The sequence below is a fragment of the Malaclemys terrapin genome, chromosome 1 (genome assembly GCF_027887155.1).
Source record: "Malaclemys terrapin pileata isolate rMalTer1 chromosome 1, rMalTer1.hap1, whole genome shotgun sequence".
Taxonomy (NCBI): domain Eukaryota; kingdom Metazoa; phylum Chordata; order Testudines; family Emydidae; genus Malaclemys; species Malaclemys terrapin.
Genome location: NC_071505.1, coordinates 177,985,041 through 178,010,216, shown reverse-complemented (window position 1 = coordinate 178,010,216; position 25,176 = coordinate 177,985,041).

Sequence of the window (25,176 nt, the reverse complement as noted above, 5' to 3'; positions counted from 1 at the left end):
TTAAAGAAGATTGGTCCCCAAAACGATCCCTGAGGAACTCCACTAGTAACCTCCTTCCAGCCTGACAGTTCACCTTTCAGTATGACCCGTTGTAGTCTCCCCTTTAACCAGTTCCTTATCCACCTTTCAATTTTCATATTGATTCCCATCTTTTCCAATTTAGCTAATAATTCCCCATGTGGAACAGTATCAAATGCCTTACTGAAATCGAGGTTAAATTAGATCCACTGCATTTCCTTTGTCTAAAAAATCTGTTACCTTCTCAAAGAAGGAGATCAGGTTGGTTTGGCATGATCTACCTTTTGTAAAACCATGTTGTATTTTGTCCCAATTACCATTGACCTCAATGTCATTAATTACTTTCTCCTTCAATTTTTTTTCTAAGACCTTGCATACTACAGATGTCAAACTAACAGGCCTATAGTTACTCGGATCACTTTTTTTTCCCTTTCTTAAAAATAGGAACTATGTTAGGAATTCTCCAGTCGTACGGTACAACCCCAAGTTTACTGATTCATTAAAAATTCTTGCTGATGGGCTTGCAATTTCATGTGCCAATTCCTTTAATATTCTTGGATGAAGATTATCTTGGCCCCCTGATTTAGTCCCATTAAGCTGTTCGAGTTTGGCTTCTACATCGGATATGGTAATATCCAGTGGTGAGCTGGAATCGGTTTGCACCAGTTGGCAAGAACCGGTTGCTAAATTTAGAAGCCGGTGTAGAACCGGTTCCTAAAGGGGCTGCTGGGTGCGCAAACTCTGGTCCACGGGACCGTCCTGTCTGGCCCGCCTGAGCTCCCAGCTGGGAAGGCCAAGGCTCCCCTGGCCCCTTCCCTGCTTCCTCCCCTCTCGCAGAGCCGCCGGAGCCCTGGGGAAGCAGCGGGGCTCCCGCAGTTATTTAAGGACTGGGTGGCAGAGGCAGCTGGAGCCCCAGCCCTTTAAATAGCCTCTGGAGCCCCCAACTACCCCAGGGCTCCAGGGGCTATTTAAAGGGCCCAGGGCTCCCCTGCTTCTACCATCCCGGCCCTTTAAATAGCCGCGGGAGCCACGCCACTTCCCCAGGGCTCCCACGGCTATTTAAAGGACCGGGGTGGCAGAGGCAGCTGGAGCCCCCCGCTACCCCAAGGCTCTGGTGGCTATTTAAAGGGTCCGGGGTGGTAGAAGCAGCGGGAGCCCCGGACTTTTTAAATAGCCCCCAGAGCCCTGCTGCCGCTACCCCAGGGCTCCAGCAGCGGGGCTCTGGTGGCAATTTAAAGGGCCTGGGGCTCCAGCCCATGCTGGGAGCCCCAGGCCCTTTAAATTGCCCCCTGGGGAAGCTGGGCCACTCCGGTATGGTGCACCGGCTCTTGCCAGTATGCCATACAGGGGCATACCAGCTTACTTTCACCTCTGGGTAAGGGGGTGGGACTGCAAGCTCCAGCAGCTGCGCGGCATCCTTACACAGCAGAATTGTAAGGGGGCCAACCGGGGCTGGGCGGAGGGGTTGGATAAGGGGTAGGGAGCGGTTGGAGAGGGCAGAGGTTATGGGGAGGTGGTCAGGGGACAGGGAAGGGGGGGTTGGATAGGCCTGGGAGTCCCGGGGTGATGGTGGATGGGGTTGGGGCAGTCAGGGGACAGGAATTGGGGCAAGTTGGGTAGGGGGTGGAGTCCTGGGTGGCAGTTAGGGTGGTGGGTCTTGGGAGGGGGTGGTCAGGGGAAAAGGAGAGGGGGTTGATGGGTTGCAGGTTCTGAGGGGGGCAGTCGTGGGCAGGACATGGGTTGGGGTCAGATGGGTGGTGGCGGGGGGGAGACAAGCATGTGGGGCTTCTACTCACAGCGCGGTTCCCTACTGGGTCTTTGGCAGCACTTCGGCGGCGGGTCCTTCACTCGCTCTGGGTAAAGGACCTGTCGCCGAAAACCCGGAGCGAGTGAAGACCCCCCCCTGCTGCCGAAGTGCCACCGAGGACCCGGTAGGGAACCGCTTCTTAGGATTTTGGGAGCTCATCACTGGTAAGATCTATCTCAATATCCTCATTCCCATTTGTCATCCTACCATTATCCCTAAGCTCCTCATTAGACTCAATAAAGACTGAGGCAAAGTATTTGTTTAGATATTGGACCATGCCTAGATTATCCTTAACCTCCACTCCATCCTCAGTGTTTAGCGGTCCCACTTCTTCTTTCTTTGTTTTCTTCTTATTTATATGTCTATAGAACCTTTTACTATTGGTTTTAATTTCCTTTGCAAGGTCCAACTCTACATGGCTTTTGGCCTTTCTCACTTTATCCCTACATGTTCTGACCTCAATAAGGTATCTTTCCTTGCTAATCTCTCCCATCTTCCACTCCTTGTAGGTTTTCTGCTTTTTCTTAATCACCTTTCTGAGATGCTTGCTTATCCAGCTCAGTCTACAACTCCTGCCTATGAATTTTTTCCCCTTTCTTGGGATGCAGGTTCTGATAGTTTCTGCAACTTTGACTTGAAGTAATTCCAGGACTCCTCCACCTTTAGATCCACAAGTTCTTCAGTCCCATCCACTTCCCTAACTAATTTCCTTAATTCTTTAAAGTTAGCCCTTTTGAAATAAAAAACCCTAGTCCCAGATCTATTTATGTTTATCCTTCCATCTATTTTGAACTGAATTAGCTCATGATCACTCGAACCAAGGTTGTGCCCTACAACCATTTCTTCTATGAGGTCCTCACTACTAACCAAAACCTAATCTAAAATGGCATCCCCTCTTGCTGGTTCTTCAACTACTTGGTGAAGGAATCCATCAGCTATCGTATCCAGGAAAATCTGAGCCCTATTAATATTACTAGCACTTGTCCTCCAGTCTATATCTGGGAAGTTAAAGTCTCCCATGATCACACAATTCCCATTAGTGTTTACATCATTAAAAACATTAAAGAGATATCTATCCATATCCAGATCGGATCCCGGTGGTCTGTAGAACACCCCAAACACTATCCCAGGGGAGGCTTTAGTAGCTTTCTTTCCCAGTGTGATTTTTGCCCAGACAGACTCTGTCTTATCCATTCCATCACTTCTTATTTCTTTACAGTCTACTTCATCATTGATATACAATGCTACTCCACCACCTTTGCCTTTATTTCTGTCTTTCCTAAACAGCACATAGCCTTCAATACCTGTACTCCAGTCATGACTACTATTCCACCATGTTTCTGTTATCCCTATAATATCTGGTTTCACTTCCTGCACCAGTAGATCTAGTTCCTCCATTTTGTTACCTAGGCTCCTCGCATTAGTGTACAAACATCTTAATTTTTGCCATTTGGCTTCAATGACATTCTTTACCCGATTAGGCACTGACATTCTACCACCAGTATCACCTATTAGACTGGTATCTACACTACCCTTCTCCCTTATGTCCATTCTCATACCCACGGCTGTATCTTTTCTTATTTTGTTTTCTTCCCTCTCAATGTTAAATTCCGGCGTGGAGATTACCTGGACATCTTCCAACCATCTCCCCCAAATTCCTAGTTTAAAGCTCTCTTAATCAGTTGTGACAGCCTCCATCCTAGAAGTCTATTTTCCTCCTTACTCAGGTGAAGTCCATCCCGAAAGAACAGTCCTCTGTCCATGAATGCCTCCCAGTGGCTATGCATCCCAAAGACCTCCTTATAGCAGCACTGCCTGAGCCATCTGTTGATCACCATAATCTTGTCACACTTTTGTTTCCCTTCTCTAGGAACAGGCAGAATCCTACTGAAGATCACCTGAGCCTTGATTTCCTTAAGCGTCTTCCCCAGCCTGGCAAAGTCTCCCTTGATTCGTTCCAGGGAGAATCTAGCCGTATCATTTGTTCCCACATGAAGGACAATCAGCAGATTCTTTCCCGCTCCTGTTAGGATCATCTTCAGCCTCAGGTCCACATCCCGTATCTTAGCACCCGGCAGACAGCACGAGCATTCCACATTAATGGTTTGCTTCATGTCCCGGAGTAGATCAGCACAGAATGCAACAGCTGTCAGAAACAATGCTTTGAAAAGGGAGGGGTGCATGTCTCCAGGGCAGCTGAGTTCAAAACAATGAGCACATCAGTCACTTTAGGCATTATGGGACTGCTCCAGAGGCCAATTACAGCGCAGCAGGCAATCAAGTGTTCACACTGGCAATATAGCGCTGGAGCCTCTGTGCAGATAGCCTTATGACTCTCGTTGAGGTGGGTTTTTTGCAGCACTGAAACTGAGGAGTTTCTGTGCACAAAGTGGCTTGGCAGTGTGTACACATCTGCAGTTTGAGCACAAAAAACTGCTTTACTGCACAGAAACTTGCCAGTGTAGACAAGCCCTAAGACTCTTTTGCTAAGGTGTTTTGTCACCTTCTTAGGCCCCGCCTAATGTACCATAAACCAACCTGAGACTAAACTCATTTCATATACTTAGATGTCAGATGGAAATGACTGTCAGTCATTACCACATAGGTCAGAGGTGAAAGTGGGCCAGTACGGCGTACCGGTAAGAAGTGGCCACCAGTACCAGCCCTTACACAGCCAACATTAAAGCACTGCCGGGACCTTACTAGCAGGGCTGCCGAGAGCGGGTGGCAAAAGGGGGCAGCTGCCTGGGGGCCTGGCTCCCAGCCACCACCGGTGCTACTGCAGCAGCGGCCAGAGCCCTGGGCCCTTTCAATCACAGCAGGAGCCTCGGGTGGCGCAGGCCAGGCAGCGTGGAAGGGCTGGCTGGGGGAGGCTGACCTCCCCTGCCCCGCCCCTTCTACCCAAGGCCCCACCGGAGTTGGGCCCCCATACTGGTAAGTCTTTTATCTTACTTTCACCCCTGACATAGGTATGAACAGAGCCAAAAGCCTAGAGATGAGAGGCTCTGTGGTCCTCTTATCAGTCCCCCATGAAATCCAGTCTTACTTAAATAACTACACACTGACTTATTCACACAGTAAACCCATTCACTTCAACAGGATTACTCTCACAAATGACAAAGGAGAATTTGACCCATCCGTTTATCCTATACAGCACAGCAAACAACTGTGGAAGAAAATTATAACAAGATTTCTTCTTTTGAGTTTGACCTGGGGATAAAGTTGAACTGGACTTCTCATGTTAAGTAAAATTAATAATTAAAATGAAACCATTGAAATAAATCAATTTCAATTCAATGCTGGTTGTGAATCCATGAGAAGGCAATAAAAAAAAAAGTGATGGATTCTTCATTCACTTGCACTTGTTTTGTACTGGTGTAACTCCACTGACTTCAAATTACACCAGCACGAGTGAAAGAATTAGGCTTACTATGGTTAGTGAATGGCAAAGTAGTGATTCTACTAAAGTGAAATTGCACACCATTTTGGTTCCTACTTGTCTTAGACTCAGGATAGTTTGAGAACTTACCACTGCTGGCTTCTTTTCTTTTCCTGCTTCAACCAATAATAAAAATAAGCTCATACCACTTAGCTAAAACAGAAACAGAAATATTGTGGAATTATAGGGAAAGGAACTAAAGGGCTGATTTTGTGAGGTGCTGAGCAACTTCTGCAGGAGAGACTGATCCTTAGTTCTGATTAGGGTGACCAGACGTCCCGATTTTATCGGGACTGTCCTTTTATTTCCTTGTTTGTCCCGCGTCCCGACCGATGTGCGGTAGGGACACTGGACAAACAAGGAAATGCTCCGGTGCCCGGAAGTGCTCGCGCCACCCCCCCCAGCCCTGACTCCGCCCCCTCCACCCCTATTGGCTCCCTCCCCGAATCCCCACCTCTTCCCCAGACTCACCATTCCTCCTCCCTCCACAAGCGCTGGAGGGAGACCTGGGAGATGCAGGAGAAGCGCGGGGCCGGGGTGAGTAAGAGTCCGACCTGGCCCGAGCAGGCAGGACTCAGTCAGGCGGTAGGGAGAGTAGGGGGGCGGCCCGCAGGGCTAGGCGGCGGCTGTTCTCCCCCCCGGGCAGCAGGACTCGGGAGCAGCCGCCACTGCAGCTCCCACTGCCGCAGGGGGAGGAAGCAGCCGATGGCCAAGCTCGGCGGCTGCGGCTGCGGCTCTGGCGCCCGGGCCCGAATCCCCCAAGCCCGGGCCTGCTGTGGGGACCCAGCAGCACGCACGCTGGGCCCAGCCCCTGGCCAGTTGCATCTGGGCTGCTGCCCAGCTGGTGCAATCCTGCGGCAGCCCCGGAGTGGGGGCAGCAGGCCCCAGCCTCCCCGTCCCGCTCGGGTCCCGCAGGGGAACAAATGGGCCTGGGCTGCCGATGCCTCTGCCCTGGGGCCGCCGCGAGATTGCACCAGCTGGGCAGCAGCCCAGATGCGACTGGCCAGGGGCTGGGCCCAGCGTGCGTGCTGCTGGGTCCCCACAGCAGGCCCGGGCTTTGGGGGTTCGGGCCCGGGTGCCAGAGCCGCAGCCGCAGCCACCAAGCTTGGCCATCGGCCCCTTCCTCCCCCCGCGGCAGTGGGAGCTGCAGTAGCGGCTGCTCCCGAGTCCCGCTGCCCAGGGGGGGAGAACAGTCGCCGCCTAGCCCTGCGGGCCACCCTCCTACTCTCCCTACTGCCCGACTGAGTCATGCCTGCTCGGGGCCAGGCAGGACTCTCACTCACCCTGGCCCTGCGCTTCCCCTACGTCTCCCAGGTCTCCCTCCAGCGCTTGTGGAGGAAGGGTGGTTGGGTTTTTTTTTGCTCCCCCCTACCCCCCCACGTCCCGATATTTGACTTGGGTGATCTGGTCACCCTAGTTCTGATTGACTTCCCCGAGACTCAAGGGTGCTTAGCAATTCACAATCCAAGCTCTGACAGTCTAGTTTTGCTTTAATCCAGGTCAACAGCAAGACTCCCATCCACTTCTGAAAGAGCAGGGCAGCGCCTGGAATTGCCATATTTTAAACTGCAGCAATATTTTTATTTCATTCTGACAACTGACATAAACAAAACTTCCTATAAACCATAAACAAATTAAAAAATACAGCTTTAAAAATGTGAACAGTGCAGAAAAAAATCATGTTATCTAAAGTGTTGCTCATGAAACAGTGGGGGATCTGGCTAAAACTAGCAAGAACAACAATACATCCCACTTTGAAGGTAAAAAGAGAAACAAGGTTGTAATTATGTAAATGACTATAGGGGCAAACTGTTGTACTGTATACAGTCTATATTCACAGTAATGTGTAACAGTAATTGGAGGTAGCATACCTAAAGCTGATAATTTGCTTTTTTCTCTTTTTATCTATTATAGCCCCTTAGCCCTACCTATCTCCTACCTCAGTGTTATTTCTCAGATTTATAAATATGCTGTGCTAAACACTTAATTAATGCAACATTGAGACTGTGTGCAGCATTCTGTTTTACTGTGCTGCTAATTTATGCCATATATAAATGTATCCAAGATGATTAAGTTACAGTTACACCGGGAACTAACTTTGAAGGGTTTTTTCTTTTAAACGTTTGTGCATTTCAAAATTCAACCCTAATATTGCATGAACATGGTTAAGAAAGATGTAAATTTGGCACAGCTGTGACTGAGGCCATATTTACACCAACATGCGTGTGCCTCCCTACACTGTTAAAAATATACAGCAGAAACATTTGCCAACCGTTATGACAAATAATGTAGAGTATCCTTATTATAGGAAAAATGGTAATAATCCCAGATATTCCTGTGATAACTGTTGGCAAGAGGTGATGTTTAAATGGCAACCACAACAGGACCTGATCCTGAAAGCCTTACATAAGTTATCATTAATCACCCCAGCAGCCCCACTGAAATAAATGTGATTACTCATAAGTACAGGTTTCAGGATCTAGCTTATAGTGGAAAACAATCCATCCCTTGGGACCAGATCCTATGATGTTTATGCGTGTTTCCTTCACTCACAGCATGATAGAGCTTGTTCTCTACACATGCAGTCTATAATTTTCAAACACTCATAACTTCACTGCTACTACTAATCCAAGTGGCTTAAGTATTTATTTATTTTTAATTTAAACTTCAAAAGACACCTCTCCCAGGCTCCAGGCATTCTTAATAGTAATTAAAAATACAATTCACAGACCAGAGACAGTGAAACCATTAGAGAGAGAGAGAGCACATGCACACACAGCAGCACATCTTCCTGCTCCAGTACAACTACTAGTCAGCAGAAGAGAAATATATATATATATATATATATATATATAAAAACAAGATGGTCTCACCCATCATATTCTCAAAGGAAACCCCACTCCAGTTGCTTCAGGCCTCTCTACATTCTCATGCAAAAATTTGTCAAAAGCGCTTACCAGGGATGACTTGTTACCTCCTAACTAAAGGTTTTGGCACTAATTTCCTTTGTTTTTTTGCAGGAATTTTTATAAGAAAAAAACTCCTTCATGGAAGTATACAAGACTTGACACAGGAGATCACAATAGCTTCAAAGGAGCCATTAAGTTTTATGATGTAAATATATATTTCTGACCTTTTTAATAATGTGGATTACATAAATTTGAATGAAGTGACTTAAGAACATTGATTATTGAGCTGATAAACTGCAGTGGCTAGCCCTTAGGGCTTATTGTGTAAATCAATTTCAAAAAATTGTTATGCAATAAAAATTCTTATAAAAAGTACTTATGGTACTTTGAATGCTGAGTAACCACTTTTCAACATTAAATATTTCAGCCAAAAATACATTTTTAAATTAAGTGGTTTTTAATTTATGCAAGTTTTTTAAAATGGGTATAAGCACTCAGAATGTACTCTTTTTATGGGCATAACTTTAAAATGGCCAAACAAATATTTAAGAGTCCCTGAAAATGAAGGCAAGTAAAATTGGTGAAATACCGATATTAGAGGGCTCATCTACAAGACATTTCTCCCAAAGGAAAACACCACCTTTTGTTGTAGAACATGCCAGCAGATGCACCTCTGGTGTAAAAAGTGGTGTTTGATATTTATATCATCGACGTTTTTTCTTGAGAATCTGTTTGCATCAATTGATTTTAATCTATGAAAAAGAGATATCAGTTGTCTAGGATCCAATCAGTAGATTTTAGGTAAGTAATAATGGGAATGAGCAGATCACTTGAGTTAGGAGAGAGCTATGTACTTACAACATAAGTAGCACAGAAGATGTTCAGAAACAAAAGGCAATGAAAGGGTATTAAAACCGAATGTACTAGAATGTTGTTACACAAAGGCAAGGAGCATGAGACACAAGCAGCAAGAAATAGCAGCGATACTAAATTACAGACATTAGTATTCAAGTGAGCATAACTGCAATGTGGTGTGATGATTCTCATAACTGAAGTGCCAACAGGGAGCAGTACAACTCAGAGGAGAAAAAGGAGGTGGAAAAGGTGCTGCAGTACCATTAAATAAATTTGCTATAGCATGGTACCCATTGCAGTAGCAGTACAGTGCAAGAGTGAGATTAGTTCCATGTGTCACAGTTAATCTACAATGACAATGGAGACTGCGGCAGTGAAATTCCTTTGCTAAGATACATAGATTGAATGAAGAAGAAATGCAGACAGTAGAGTGGCAGATGTATCATACAGCTCATTGCGACCCTGCCACTCTAAGATGGGTCAAAGAGCAACACTATCTATTGTCTCAACGTTCCTCACTCTCAGCCCCTGCAGTCACAGGTAATGAAAGTCCAGACAGTGACCTAGAGCTACCATCTTGTTTCAGCTTGGAATATTGCCCTGTTGTAATAGGACTTCACAATATTTATTTCTTTGTGCAAAGAGATAGTAATGTCTTCAACTATTGATGCAATGTCATGGCACAAAGTTATGTCACTATAGTGTGACACTACGGCACAGTGTTGCAAGACTGAGGCCTGGTCTACACTACAGAGTTGGTCGACGTAAGGCAGTTTACATTGACCTAACTCTTTAAGTGTCTACTCTAAAATGTCACTTCCGCTGATGTAACTCACCTGCTGTGCACCACGAGAGGTTGACATAGTTAGGGCGATGCAGTGTCAGTGTAGACACTGAGTTATTTACATCGACTTTAGTGGCGTCCAGGATGTATCCCACAATGTGCTACCATGACCTCTCTGGTCACCATTTGGAACTCCACTGCCCAGCAGCCAGGTATGCAGGTACACACCCCTCCCCTTTTAAAGCTCTGCAAATTTTTGAAATTGCACTTCCTGTTTGCTTGGGGTGGAGAGCTCATATAGCAGCTCCCCAGCTGATCATGCTGGCTCCACGCTGGAGACATGCTCCTGCCTGGAGTCCACAGGAGGTGGCAGCTCTCCTGGGTCTGTGGGGAGAAGAGGCTGTGCGCGCACAGCTCCAATCAAGCTGTAGAAACGTCGATATCTACAAGCATATCGCACTAGTCATGGAGGAGAAGGGCTACAAGAGGGTCCCTCAGCAGTGTCGCACGAAAGTCAAGGAGCTGTGGCAGGCATACCAGAAGGCAAGGGAGGCTAACAGTCATTCTGATGCAGAGTCGCAGACCTGCTGCTTTTACAAAGAACTGCACGCCATCCTTGGCAGTGACCACACCTCCAACACCAGCCCTTTGGATACTTCAGAGGAGTCATAGTTACAGGTCATTGGAGTGAACCCTGAGGACGAGGTGTTGGACAAGGAAGAGGAGAAGGAAAATGGGGACAGGCAACTGGAGGAACAAGTGGCGCAGTGAGCTAGGACCTGTTTTTGACTCCAGAGTAGTCGAACCAGTCCCTACAGTCCAGCACGGGTAAGCCTAATGCAGGGGAAGGAACGTCTGGTAAGTATACAGTTTGCTTTGAAATTGTAGGGACACATCTGTTCATTTACTCTTCTCTAATAATGCTAAAAGAGGTAGTGAAATAACTAATAGAGGTAGAGTCACTACCTGCTTCTTATTCCCCGGTGCAGTTAGGCAGAGGGAGCCCTGCAGAACAGTTTATGTGCACTTGGATGTCCCATGAATCCTCCACAGAGATCACGAGGAAACTTTTCTGAAGGTAGTCTGCAATCCTCTGCTGAAGGTTTCTGGGGAGGGCTGTCTTATTTCTTCCGCTGTGGTAGAACACTTTCCCATGGCACTGAGCAATTACTTCAGCAGGCACCATTGCAGCACATAAGCTAGACGCATACAGACCGGGTCTGCAGCCAGATGCATGCAGGAGCTGATCCCTTTCAGGCTCCATTACCCTCAGAAGTAAGATATCAGCTAAAATCACCACCACCTGTGGAAAACAATGCCAGTATTCAGGTCAATGGTCCTATCTGTATATGCTCATGCCCATAAGCTACCCCCCCCCCCAAATTATCCTAACTTGCCTCCTCCCCTCTGGGCCATACTCACCATGGCTGGTACTGCTGCCATACTCTATGAATCCCAAAGAGAGGTGAGAATGTAGTGTTTGCAACTTGTGTGGATCAAGAAGAGTGAGTTCAGTGTACCAAATTTCCATTTATCTTGTGCATACACTCACAACAGTACCTCTGTGCAGCTGGACATGTGTGTCTTTATCTGGAAATGTGGTCTTGAGGGTCTCTCCATCTACACCAGCAGAGTGGCTCAGCTAGATAAGGAGGAGAAGGAAAAGGATGTGAGATCACATGTTCGAAGAGGTCATGCAAGCCTCTGGTGCTCCGAGCACAGAGCTTGGAGGATCACTTTTGTGAACAGAATGGACCGGGCTAGTGTGGAGTGGAGAAAAGCACAGGAAAAGCAGAGAGACATGCAGCAGGAGATGCTAGCGCTTCGCAAGAGGCAAACAGACATGCTGGAGACTCTTGTTGACCTTCAGGTTCAACAGACCCACATCCCACTTCCAGGGCTGCTGCACTACCCCTACCACTCCACCCTGGAGAACAGTAGAGACAATCACAGCCGTACGAACACTGACCTTTGAGACACAGGGTTGGTGTACACGTTTGTGAAATGAAAATGACTGTTCTTTTCCCTTCAAAGGTTCTTTTCCCTATATCTATAAAGTTTAAATCAGTTATAAATTCGTTTGTATAGGTTTGGAGTAAAATTCTAGTTATGGACACTTAATTCATCTTTATTAGTTCACAACATATGCTGGCTGGTGCTGACACTATTCACAGATGATAGCAATAGGTGCTATTGCAATGTTATATTACTAGACACACACTCATTGCAAGGTTCGTAATGGGGTACCAAAAAGAAATGCCAGGCAAAGCATGTTACAGGAACACACATTACCATGGCTCATTATTGAAGTGGTCTTTCAAAGCCTCCCTGTGCTGAATAGCTCTGCACTGAGTTTCAGAGTAGCAGCCGTGTTAGTCTGTATCCGCAGAAAGAACAGGAGTACTTGTGGTACCTTAGAGACTAACAAATTTATTCGAGCATAAGCTTTCCGAAGAAGTGGTCTGAGCCCACGCAAGTTTATGCTCTAATAATAAATTTATATAAATAAATAATAAAATAAATTTGTTAGTCTCTAAGGTGCCACAAGTACTCCTGTTCTTTCTGCGCTGAGCTTTTCTTATAGCCTGAGTACCCGGCTGCTCCAAGTCAGCGGACAGCCACTCAACCTCCTCCCTCCACCCCGGTAGAAACTTTTCCCCTTTGCTTCACAGATATGAAGTGCACAGCAGCCAGCTATAATAATTGGGATATTTTCCCCCCTGAGGTCTAATCTTGTGAGTAGACAGCTCCAATGGCCTTTCAAATGGCCAAAGGCACATTCAACTGTCATTCTGCACCTGCTGAGCCTGTTGTTAAAGCGCTCCTCACTGCTGTTGAGGTGGCCAGTGTACGGCTTCAGGAGCCATGAGTGTAAGGGGTAGGCTGGGTCTCCCGGATCATTATTGGCATTTCAACATCCCCAATGGTGATCTTCTGGTCTAGAAAGAAAGTCCCTGCTTGCAGCTTTCTGAACAGGCCTGTGTTCTTGAAGATGGACCTTCCCTGACCTGCCTGCGTTGATGTTGGTAAAATATCCCCAGTGATCCACCAGCGCTTGCATTACCATAGAAGAGTAGCCCTTTCTATTGATGTACTCTGTGGCAAGGTGATCTGGTGCCAAAATAGGGATGTGTGTGCCAACTATCAGCCCACCGCAATTCAGGAACCCCATTGCTGCAAAACCATCCATATGTCCCGCATATTGCCCAGACTCACAGTCCTTCATAACAGGAAATGATTAATGGCCCTGCACACTTGTATCAGAGCAATCCCCACGGTGGATTTCCCAACTCCAAATTGATTCCCGACTTATCAGTAGCAATCTGGCATTGTAAGCTTCCACACAGCGATCATCACTCGCTTTTCCACGGTCAGTGCAGCTCTCATGGTGGTGTTGCTTCGCCGGAGGACTAGGGCAAGCTCTGCACACAGTTCTAGGAATGTGGCCTTGCACATCCAACAGTTGTGCAGCCAATGCTCATCATACCATACCTGCATAATGATGCAGGCCCACCAATCAGTGCTTGTTTCTTGGGCCCAGAACCTGCACCATCTGTAGCCACTCCTGTTTCTTTCTATGTCCCACAGCAAGGCAGCCTCCAAGGAATCATCTTGTTCCACCGCCTGGCTCCTCTGGTGACTCTGCAAATGATGCAGGATCAGGCACATTGTTCTTGCAACACTCATCACAATAGTGCACAGCTGTGCAGGATCCATGCTTCTCACAGAGGTGGCAGATGTACAGGTGTGCCGGGCTTTTGAAAAGAGGCACCAAACATTATGGGATGCATATAAAATTATGGGATGGAGAAAGCTGCATCATGGGACTTAGAAACCATGTTCCCAGTCACCCCTGTGTGATTTGTTTGCCCCCATGAAGCATTGCAAACCCTTCCCAAAACACCTTGAGCTAGAGGGTGGCGAGTTGCACAGTGGGATAGCTACTCTGGGCTTCTTATGTTTTGAAACTCAAACTGAGTGTGTTTAAGTGTGTAGCTATGTACATACTTTCCCAACAGTCACATTTCTCACAGTTTTAGTAATAGCTAAGCCTGGGTGAATACCTCAAAAACTATTTCATGACTATTTGAAAAAATGAAATATTGAGTTTGTTTTGGCTGCATCTGTCCTCTCTCTATTTACTTCCTATCAATACTCTATCAAACAAGTTTACTGGAAGAAAAATTAGCAAAAACTGAATGTTATGCCTGCTTTAGAGAATATACTGAAACAGCAAATTTTGACCCCAGAAAGTTAAGAATTTGCACCAGAAACCTGGTTCAAACAGTTACGCTCTTGAATCACGAAATGAAAAAATATCATGCAACTTTCCCGTCCAACCAATTCAAATGTTGAATACTTATGACAGCCTGATTGCAAGCATTTGTAGAAATTGGGTGAATACTTTCAAATAAATACATCTGAGAAAACTAATCAGCTCACAGAGAAAAAAAAGAGGCCAAGTTTGTCAAATAAATTATTCCCTATGAACTATTCACTGATCTCTCATAGCAATGTAACTAGTTTCTTTCATGCATTTTAGTTATCATTCAGGAGCATTATTCAGTTTTGTTTACGAATGTCTGGTGGATAAAGGACTAGTACAGTAAAGAGCATGTTTGATGTCAGTAGGGGGTTATGAACAACCTAGGGAAAGGTCAGTGCTTGGTGTCAAAGGCTACAAGAACTGTCACATGTTTTCTCTTAATTAGTCCAGTCTAGGAGAGAATCTTTAGGAAGGACTGAAGATCAGATGGAGGAAGCACTTATTATTGTACCAATTACCATTGCTTATTTGAGCACCTCTCTTTGTGATTCTACCACTTTAACCAAATATGTAATTTCTAGACTTGGATAAGGATTGGATTAATAAATAGGATACATAGGTTTGGCAGGATTAGATTTTTATTGGTAGATGTCAGTAAGCATCTATTTCACCCTATGGTCACAGACAAAAAATATTTTCATCAATAATCACTGAAATTTACAGATTGGCAAAATAAAAAAAAAAGCTGCTTGAGAACTTAGAGTCCTAACTTAATGTGTATAAAACATGTTGTAATACTGGCATGAGTAGCTCTGGAGCAGGGGTGCCATTTAGGTAGCTTTAATTTTTTGAATCTCAGCATCGACTGTAATTAAATAAATTATTGTCTGACAACCCGCACCCCATAATTTCCTACAACTGTGAAAATTTAATTTGATAAAAAAAAATCAATTCAATATTATCGGTCAAAATTATAAAAAAAATACAAATTGAATTTGCCAAGACAATTTATAAAGTGAATCAGCTTGGATAAGAATTCATCCCATATTTAAATGTCGATAGACCCAATCTTGCCAGGTGCTGAGGATCCTTAACTACCATTGAAATCAGCAAGAGCTCAACCTTTTGCAAGCGACATTTGACATCTCCCAGAACTGGGTCCTTTATATGCAACATTCACAGATTCAAATTCTATGCTCTTCTGATGTTGCTTTGCCTAGTAAGCCCTTCCCCACCGCCACCCTCCTTCTGTTTCAGTGAATGTGCACCAGATATTGTATATCAACTTTGTATTTCCTCTAAACAAATCTGGGTTTTTCACTGTTAGATACTTAGGCAAATTACATTTATTTCTATTTCCTTTTGTGCAATTGCAATATTATTCAGTGCACTTTAGCTTTTCCTTATGTGCAGAATATTTATGGTCCATTTCAGAATTGCCATCCAAGGACTTAGGATCCTTTTGTTATCAAACAGTGCAATATTAAAGGAATAGGGTACAGCAGGTAGTGTGTTTCTGGCTATTATACCATGCCTTAGGCTCCGCTGCCATCCATCAGCAAAAAGGCATGCAAAGCTGAATATCAGTAGAAGGAAAAACATTTGTCAGAAAGATCATAAAAATATGCTTCTCTATAAATTTCCAAACGATGGATATTCTTAATATGCAATCTGGATGTAAAGGCTTTTCTGATGGTGAAATTACATTTTTTTAAAAGACTTGCACGTGTGACCACGAAGAGACCTGTGAGATCAGGGCTCCAATCCTGCAATCAGATCTGCGTGGATGTGCCCCTCTACCACAGAGTGTCCCATTGAAATCAGTGTTGTTCTGCATGGGCCCCGTGGTCCATGCATGAAGATCAGCTAGCAGTAACAGGGCACAAACCTACACACTGTAATAATAATTTTCCAGCTGTTATGAGTACATTCTAGTATGCAAGCTGTATTTATCTGGTTTTAATGTAGTCAGTAAATATATTGTTGTAAAAAGAACAGGAGTACTTGTGGCACCTTAGAGACTAACAAATTTATTAGAGCATAAGCTTTCGTGGACTACAGCCCACTTCTTCGGATGCATATAGAGTGAAACATATATTGAGGAGATATATATACACACATACAGAGAGCATGAACAGGTGGGAGTTGTCTTACCAACTCTGAGAGGCCAATTAAGTAAGAGAAAAAAACTTTTGAAGTGATAATCAAGCTAGCTCAGTACAGACAGTTTGATAAGAAGTGTGAGAATACTTACAAGGGGAGATAGATTCAATGTTTGTAATGGCTCAACCATTCCCAGTCCTTATTCAATCCTGAATTGATTGTAGCTAGTTTGCATATCAATTCCAGCTCAGCAGTCTCTCGTTGGAGTCTGTTTTTGAAGTTTTTCTGTTGTAAAATAGCCATCCGCAGGTCTGTCATAGAATGACCAGACAGGTTAAAGTGTTCTCCCACTGGTTTTTGAGTATTATGATTCCTGATGTCAGATTTGTGTCCATTAATTCTTTTGCGGAGAGACTGTCCGGTTTGGCCAGTGTACATGGCAGAGGGGCATTGCTGGCACATGATGGCATATATCACATTGGTAGATGTGCAGGTGAACGAGCCCCTGATGGTATGGCTGATGTGATTAGGTCCTATGATGATGTCACTTGAATAGATATGTGGACAGAGTTGGCATCGGGCTTTGTTACAAGGATAGGTTCCTGGGTCAGTGTTTTTGTTCAGTGATGTGTGGTTGCTGGTGAGTATTTGCTTTAGGTTGGGGGGTTGTCTGTAAGCGAGGACAGGTCTGTCTCCCAAGATCTGTGAGAGTAAAGGATCATCTTTGAGGATAGGATGTAGATCTCTGATGATGCGCTGGAGAGGTTTTAGTTGGGGGCTGAAGGTGACAGCTAGTGGTGTTCTGTTATTTTCTTTGTTGGGCCTGTCTTGTAGGAGGTGACTTCTGGGTACTCGTCTGGCTCTGTCAATCTGTTTTTTCACTTCAGCAGGTGGGTATTGTAGTTTTAAGAATGCTTGATAGAGATCTTGTAGATGCTTGTCTCTATCTGAGGGATTGGAGCAAATGCGGTTATATCTTAGAGCTTGGCTGTAGACAATGGATCGTGTGGTGTGTCCTGGATGGAAGCTGGAGGCATGTAGGTAAGTGTAGCGGTCAGTAGGTTTCCGGTATAGAGTGGTATTTATGTGACCATCGCTTATTAGCACAGTAGTGTCCAGGAAATGGACGGCTTGTGTGGATTGATCTAGGCTGAGGTTGATGGTGGGATGGAAATTATTGAAATAATGGTGGAATTCCATTGAAATAATGGTGGAATTCTTTTCCATGGGTCCAGATGATGAAGATGTCATCAATGTAGCGCAAGTAGCGTAGGGGCATTAGGGTCAAGAGCTAAGGAAGCGTTGTTCTGAGTCAACCATAAAAATGTTGGCATACTGTGGGGCCATGCGGGTACCCATAGCAGTGCCGCTGACTTGAAGGTATATATTGTCCCCAAATGTGAAATAGTTGTGGGTGAGGACAAAGTCACAAAGTTCAGCCACCAGGTTAGCTGTGACATTATCAGGGATACTGTTCCTGATAACTTGTAGTCCATCTTTGTGTGGAATATTGGTGTAGAGGGCTTCTAGGTCCATAGTGGCTAGGGTGGTGTTTTCTGGAAGATCACCGATGGATTGTAGTTTCCTCAGGAAGTCAGTGGTGTCTCGAAGATAGCTGGGAGTGCTGGTAGCGTAGGGTCTGAGGAGAGAGTCCACATAACCAGACAAGCCTGATGTTAGGGTGCCAATGCCTGAGATGATGGGGCGTCCAGGATATCCAGGTTTATGGATCTTGGGTAGCAAATAGAATACCCCTGGTCGGGGTTCTAGGCATGTGTCTGTACAGATTTGTTCCTGTGCTTTGTCAGGGAGTTTTTTTAGCAGATGGTGTAGTTTCTTTAGGTAATCCTCAGTGGGATCAGAGGATAATGGCCTGTAGAATGTGGTGTTAGAGAGCTGTCTAGCAGCCTCTTGGTCATATTCCAATTTATTCATGATGACGACAGCACCTCCTTTGTCAGCCTTTTTGATTATGATGTCAGGGTTGTTTCTGAGGCTGTAGATGGCGTTGTGTTCAGCATGGCTGAGGTTATGGGGCAAGTGATGTTGCTTTTCCACATTTTCAGCCTTTGCACGTTGACGGAAGCAATCTATGTAGAAATCCAGTCTGTTGTTTCGACCGTCCGGAGGAGTCCACGCAGAATCCTTTTTATTGTAGTGCTGGTAGGGGGGATTCTGTGGGTTAGTATGCTGTTCAGAGGTATGTTGGAAATATTCTTTGAGTCGGCGACGTCAAAAGTAGGATTCTAGGTCACCACAGAACTGTATCATGTTCGTGGGTCTGGAGGGACAAAAGGAGAGGCCCCGAGATAGGACAGACTCTTCTGCTGGGCTAAGAGTATAGCTGGAAAGATTAACAATATTGCTGGGTGGGTTAAGGGGACTACTGTTGTGGCTGCTTGTGGCATGTAGCAGTTTAGATAGTTTAGTGTCCTTTTTCCTTTGTAGAGAGGCAAAGTTTGTCTTGTAAATGGCTTGTCTAGTTTTTGTAAAATCTATCCATGAGGAAGTTTGTGTGGAAGGTTGGTTTTTTATGAGAGTATCCAGTTTTGAGAGCTCATTCTTAATCTTTCCCTATTTGCTGTATAGGATGCTGATCAGGTGGTTTCGCAGTTTCTTTGAGAGTGTGTGACACTGTTGTTGTAGAATCCCTGGCCTCAGATACCTAGGTATTATTGTAATTAGGGCTGTCAAGTGATTAAAAAAATTAATTGCGATTAATTGCAGGATTAAAAAAAATAATTGCATGATTAATTGGGCTGTTAAATTATAGAATAACATTTATTCAATTACAACAGAATACAAAGTGTACAGTTCTCACTTTATATTTATTTTTGATTACAAGTATTTGTATTGAAAAAAAAACAAAATAAATAGTATTTTTCAATTCACCTAATACAATTATTGTAGTGCAATCTCTATCAGGAAAGTTGAACTTACAAATGTAGAATTAAGTACAAAAAAAGTGCATTAAAAAATAAAACAATGTAAAATTTTAGAGCCTGCAAGTCTACTCAGTCCTACTTCTTGTTCAGCTAAACAAGTTTGTTTATATTTGCAGGAGATAATGCTGCCCGCTTCTTATTTACAATGTCACCTGAAATTGAGAACAGGTGTTCTCATGGCACTGTTATAGCCGGCATTGCAAGGTATTTACGTGCCAGATGTGCTAAAGAAGAAATAAAATTTGTGGACTGCGGTCCTTCCCACATACTTATCCAGTTTATTGCTATAGTAACAGGTCAGTTTAAAATGTTTTCTATAATAACCAGTTAAACTGGAAATTTTCCTCATTTTACTGGCATCAAGAGGTCACATTTGCAAAGGGATCTCAGCCTGGCTGCTAGATATGTGCGCTTAAAAAAAAAATGTGCACATGCCTGCAGCTGCAACACTTCTTGGACTCATGAGAACATGATTCTCTATCACCAGCTGACAGCCACTTTGCCAAGCAGTCATTGAAGGAGAAACCCTTATAGTATGGCCCTGGAATGAAGTGCTCTGACTACTGTTCACAAACATTTGTGGCAAGACTAGGGCTCGGTGTATAGCTGGAAAAAATATTCATGGATATTTTTACAGATTCACAGTTGCTTTTGTTTTAGGCAGATTCAGAATATTTGTGTGAAGGTCTCCAACATCCAGGTGAAAAAAACAACAACCCTATCTGATCTTTAAAAACAACAAGGAGTCTGGTGGTACCTTAAAGACTAACAGATTTATTTGGGCATAAGCTTTCGTGAGTTAAAGCTTTCGGTTGCATCCGAAGAAGTGAGGTTTTAACTCACGAAAGCTTATGCCCAAATAAATCTGTTAGTCTTTAAGGTGCCACCAGACTCCTTGTTGTTTTTGTAGATACAGACTAACACGGCTACCCCCTGATACTATCTGATCTTTGTGTTAATACCTGTGTAAACATTCCAACAAGGGTTTTCATTGCACAAATGAGAGTAATCACTCCACACCTTATTGTACTGAAGTTTCAGCTAAGGTCTCTTGATTTCCAAGAACAATAGGTCTGCTGGTAAAAGTTAGTTAGGTTTGTCTTCTATGCAGCTTACCTTTAGGAAATGAAAATCCATTATTCCATTATTGCCCATACCTTTTTATGGGGTTTTCTTGCTGCAGTTATTCTAGCTTCATTATTTAGCTATAAATGCCTCAAAAATGTATTCCATTTGGTTTCCTATTTGGAGGCAATGTCATCTGGAGAGAGATGTGTCTCAGGTGGCTTTTTTTAAAGCATGTCTCTTACTCTAGATTTTGTATTTTTAAATTAATCATGAATCCCCATCATCATATATTAAATAGGTGAGATAAAGTGTAAAAACAAGGGCTGTACCTGATACTTGAAAGTTGCTAATCCTGACAGCACTTCATCTTTTTCATGCCCATATTGGCTTTTATCCTAGCCCATCTTTCCTTAATGTAAGTGTTATAAATTGCTATAAAGTGCCATAAAATATAATAAACATAAATCAATATTTCTTTGTTAAAAAACCTTGAAGTGCTGATGAAGCTCAGGTTTATTATATGTCCTGAACCCACAATGTGTCTTCATTTTTTTACCTTAATCATTTTCTCTTAATCATTCTCCTTGGTTTGTGTGGGCATACACATTTGTTCTTTACAAATCAAAAAGTTAGTGAAAATTACTAATGTAGACCTACTGAAATATCTAACATTTTAACCAGCAACTTTAGTAAGGATACACTCTAGACTGGAGTGTCATTCTCTATGATCCTGGTAAATCAGGTATTTTGGGTATGATTAACTACTTAGGAGCCAATTCAGCAAAACATTGAAGCATGCACTTAACATTAAACATGAAGCCAAGCATGTGTTTATGTACTTTGCTGAATCAAGGCCTTAATGAGGAAGTGTGGTGTTGCAGTCCTATTTGCCATGAAAATTCATCATCATCGTAGAATTCAGCTCATGAAAGAAGAATCTATGATTTGTGTAGGGAATATGGAGAAATATGACACCTGTGTGGTGCATTAAATACTAGGCAACCACATGCATTTACATTCTTGCTATCATATTATTGTGAATTATGTTTTTGGATGTGACAGAACATCCTTCATATTAAAAGGGCAGTGTGATTCCACATCCAGTTGATGATATCTACATATTTAAATATGATTATTATTTAAATTCTCAGTTTAAAAGCCGGGGTGGATTCCTCTGTCCTCGATTGGCTTTGGGGTTTTGGTCACAGGAATTTTTGGGAAATATGACATATGGAAGTAATGGTCTTTGTACAGGGGATTCCAACATTCAGCTTGCAGAGAAGCAAATTTTGTCTTTAAGAAGGGATAGTTTTTATGCTTGAGTGTTCGGTAGAACCCTAGATAGTCATTGACCCTGGTTCTACAATCAGATCCATACAGGTAGACACTTTTGTCCACATGAAGCCCCTAATGATCTCAGGAGCCAACGCTATTCCTGAAGCTAGTTGTGTAATATGAACTTAGCAAAACCTTAAACATACTTTCTTGGGAAAAATTAGCCTGAATTTTTAAGCAACAAATTTGAAAAATTAAGTTTTTGTTTTCTCCGCCATTAGACTTGGTAATCCCATTCCCCTCCACTCCCCCACTCCCCCTCCCCCAATTGGCAATCAGCACCAGTCTTCTAACCACTGAGTGCTGGATGGGACTTTCTTTGAAGCTTATCAATGTGTTTCCTTAATTGTATGAAGAATTTGTGATGGTGGAGAGCCCAGTAAAAGGAATCAGAGCCAGGACTCTACAGCTGGACACACACAAAAAGGGACACAGTTAAGAAAACCAGTTAAATTACAATCCACCATAAGCAAAAACACAAACAAAAAGACAGAATTTTACTTTGTAAAAAATTACAACTTTCACATATTTCATCCCGGTAGGAAAAACAAACCTAAATTGGCAAAGACATTTAATCATTAAAAAAAAACAAACAAACAAACAAACAAAAAAAATACAAAACAGGTGACTGTTTTTTTTAAAACAGAAGCTTTTTCAAAAATATATTCCTTAAAACAACAACAACAACAAAAAACAACAACAATCTGTTTTCAAAGTGTATATTGAATTTGTAAAGTTGTAACAAGTGGTAATTTCTTACAAAGTAGAATTCTGCCAACTTTTAACGTCTGATGAATTTTAATTTAAGAATGAAGAGGTGTAGTTCGAGATGGTCAGACAAAGTCCAACAAAACATTTTGTTGGAATTTGCAGATTCCAGGAAATGAAAATATTTTGTGGAGATGGTTCAGTTTTGACAAAGGTCCAACCGACCCCAGGCAGGTTTTGAATTCTGCCTGTTTCCTGCCAGAATGCCCACCTGATTCCTTGGCAGCCCATGTGCTGGATTGCCTTGGAGTCAGGAACCCCAGGGATTTCAGGGTCCATAGCTCTGGGACAGTCCACCTGATAGACAGCCTCAGAATCTAGGACTCCAGGATTTCATTTCCCTTTCATGGAGGATTTCAAAGTCTTCCAAGAAAGGATCTTTCTCCAGCCAGCTCCAGTTACAGTCTCTTACAGTGAAGAATTCTACAGTTACTATAAAAAAAACCCTCCCACAAAAAACAAAAACAAAAAAACGTTGTTAGTATAATGTTGTTAGGAACAAGAAAACTTCTCCTATTTGGAACATGCAAGGTGCAGAATACTTGCCTCAGTGCTCAAGTTGCTTATAAATCCACCTTTTACATCTTTGTGAAGTAGTTAATGAGGACTGCTTCTCTTCAAGAGCAGCCACAAAGAAAATAATTATTCAAAGTGCCGTATTTAGTAGTCACTTGAGAAAAACTGTTTGCTAATCACTAGAAGCAATCAGGAGGACTTTGGTTTACCCACTTGCAAACACAGTGCCAAATTCTGATCTCAGACACATGCCCACATAAATCTCATTATGTATTTCAGGACAGAATTTAAACTGTTAATATGTCAGAGCTTTTCTTGTCTCTTACAAAATGATACTCCAGTCCTGTAGCCTTATATTTAAAGGTTACATTATCATCATCATCATTATCGGAAAGGGAACAAATATGAATTCAGGATTACGGTAAAGTTTAATCTAAACATTTTTTCCTTCCCTGTGCGTAGATGAGTGAGTGCTTCTCAGAGTTTGTTTTCAGCTTTTGCAATTTATTGGGCCAGATCTTCAGCTGGTAAAAAATAACATTAGGGAAATCAACAAATTTATGTCTGTTTACACCAGCTGAAGATCTTGTCCATTGTTGCCAGATAGTTTGCTTGGTTTTCATACAATAACATTAGCTGTCAACCAAATATGTTACAACAGTAGCATGAAGCATCACACTAGAGCCACTAATTTTACTGACAGCACACAACTTGTTTTTTTTTGTTTTTGTTTTTTTTTTAAAGAGAAAGGTTTCTTAGCATGATGAGGGCCACTGCACTTGAGAAACTGCATTCAGAACTCAGCAACAAAACTCAACCCAGGAACTGCAGCTACAATGATTAACAAAGAGTTTCCAGAAGTTAATATACCAGGAAAAGTGGTTGCTCCTTAGAAGGTTGAGCAGTGGAGAGTGGAAGTTAAAATGAGCTGTACACCATTGAGCTGGAACAAGCTGCGGTTGGGTCATTGATCGGCACTATTCTGTCAGGGCACCACTTCGATATTGTTAATTTTCAGTGACAAAACTTGTTCTAATATGGGCTGCAGAATGAAGAGGCCAGAAAACTAAAGGGAAAACAAGAAAAGACCAGTTTCACCTAACCCAAAACATGGACAATTCCAAAGACTGTGCCACAGATAATACCCACAAACAGTAAGGAATCTCTTCCACTATATGAATCAAACATACCAGGCCAGCTTCTTAATTGGTGTAAGTTGCATTGTTCCTTTGAAGTGAATGAAGCGATGTCATTTTATACTGGCTGATGGTCTGGTCCATTTACAATGACAGTAGTGCTGTGCCTAAGAACTGAAGGGTTTTTTCTCTTCTGTAGGATGTGTGTATATATAGAACTGTACAATGTTTTTTTTTAATAAACATCGAAATCTAAAGCTCTCCACACATCAATCCCTTTTTATGACCCCTCATATAATGATAGGTGTGAAAAGGTGCATAAACCTCATAGAAGTTCATCTATCAGGAAGAAGAATGCTCATTCTAAAAACAGGGTAATGAATTATTGTTTGGATCCTCTGTAATAAACTTGAAATAAAGCCCTTAAATTTCAGAGTTTTACTGTCAGTGAGACAGTCATTAGTTCTTATGACTGAATTTCCACTCCATAACATTCATCAGCGTCCCAAAACAGTCCTTCTGTACTTTCCCTAGGGCTCTATTCAACTAAAGTGCAGCTCTGTGGATTTTCTGTCTTGAGGTCTCAATGACATACATGCCAAACTTTACCAGAACTCAAGGTTTCCAAGTCCTGTAAACAGTCCAGACACTGCAGATGGTTGAATATTCCACTTTTTCTTCCACATGTATTGCCTCTCATCTGGCCAAGCAGGGAATATGACCACCACATAATAGAGTGTGAGCTCAATGAGCATGCAAATTCTCAGGTTGGGAAATGGTTCTACCAGACATCAGCTCATGGTCTCTGGGGGTTTGTGTACAGAGGGAGAAGTGGCAAGTTTGAAGATCAGTGCAAGCTAGTGACCAAGCTTCTATGCTTCCACCACTCGAAACATAATAAAAAGAGATTGAAATGAAAATTAGTTAACCTGAGAAATGAGTCACTTACCAGGAAAAGCAATAAAGATTTTTGAGTTCAAGACCTGCAAGCTAGCAAACAGAGAAAATAAATCATTTTATGGGGGTTTGTGAGTGAACTTGGGCTGGGGACAACTCAGTCAGTCAGCTGCTGGGCTCAATATAAAGTAGTAATGATACGGAGTAAACATTTATCTAAAATATCCACCTTAAATTAATTAACCAGAAAGGATGAAGCAAATGCAGTCACATGGCAGCATGAGACTAGCAGACAGGGTCAGCTAAGCTGGAGAAAAGCAGGCAACAGC